The sequence below is a fragment of the Orycteropus afer genome, unplaced genomic scaffold (genome assembly GCF_000298275.1).
Source record: "Orycteropus afer afer isolate SDZICR_OR568_19922 unplaced genomic scaffold, OryAfe1.0 scaffold00142, whole genome shotgun sequence".
NCBI lineage: Eukaryota > Metazoa > Chordata > Mammalia > Tubulidentata > Orycteropodidae > Orycteropus > Orycteropus afer.
In genome coordinates this window covers 1,969,917-1,971,291 of record NW_006921729.1, presented here as the reverse complement: position 1 = coordinate 1,971,291, position 1,375 = coordinate 1,969,917, and positions in this window count along the sequence as shown.

The window sequence follows — 1,375 nt, the reverse complement described above, 5'->3', positions numbered from 1 at the left end:
GTTGCATCTAGATGGCAGCTTGCTAGCTTTTAAGATCCCAGTCGCTACTCACCAAAGTAGGAGGTGGAACAATGGTTTGTATAGTATGTTATGCCAATTGAGCTTGGTGTCCCCTGCAACTATGGTCCCATTGGGCTGTTATTCTTGATCCTTCTCCCTGCTTGTGAAGTTAGAGGTCAGATGTCCACATTTTTACATTTACAGAAACAGAACTCCAGGTGTTTCTTCCACAGTACCACTGGATGGGTTAAATCTGCCAACCTTTATGTTAGTAGATGAGCACAAACCTTTTGCACCATCCAGGGACCTAACCCATCTCAGCATTATATAAATGGCATCGCTTCTATGTGATCTTGGGGTATGGCATCTTTTGCTCTGTTATGTTTGTGAGATTGCCCTGGAGCAGCAGTACATTCCTTTGTACTGTTATTTAGTATTCTATGGCATGATGATCCCCCAAGTTTTTATCCATCCTCTTGTTGATGGACATTTGGGTTGTCTCCAGTTTAGGGCTACAAATATCTGGCACAAGCCTTTGGGTGGCCATAAGCATCCACTTTTTGCCTCATGGCCAGAGTATCAGCCTCTCAGTTCCTCTACTTGGCCCTTTCTGAGCATGGAGGCTGCACACAGGCTGTGGAGCAGTGGTTGGAAGAAGGCACTACTGGCCTGAGGCCCCCGCAAATAGGCAGCATCTCTGAGGATGAGGATGATACTCCTAACTGTGACCTGAATTTGGCTCTAAGCTTCCAGGTGGTCACAATGAAAAGAGAAACACATTTCATGAACTAGTCCTCATTCCAAGAGGAGAAAACATACTGAACTTTCCCTGGGAGATGACTGTAAAAGAAGGTTCTCATGTATGGGTGATATTCATAAAGCACTACTGATAAAACAAAGAACCAAACTCACTGCCGTCAAGTCAGATCCAACTCATAGCAAACCCTCCTCAGATTTCTGAGGTGGTATCTCTACAGAAGGAATCATAAAATTATTGGCTCCCTTAAGTTTTTTTTTTTTTTTTTCTTGCAGTGGCTTCTGAAGAAAGCTAAAGGCACAGTCCGAAGTGCAGCTGAGCTAGCAGGCAAGAACTTCTGTAGGAACCAAAGATATCTGTGCTAAGCACAACTCTCCCCATTCATTTGTATCTCTACAGAAGGAATCATAAAATTATTGGCTCCCTTAAGTTTCTTTTTTTTTTTTTTTTCTTGCAGTGGCTTCTGAAGAAAGCTAAAGGCACAGTCCGAAGTGCAGCTGAGCTAGCAGGCAAGAACTTCTGCAGGAACCAAAGATATCTGTGCTAAGCACAACTCTCCCCATTCATTTGTATACATTAAAGAAGAGAAAGCTTTATATACATATATATATATATATA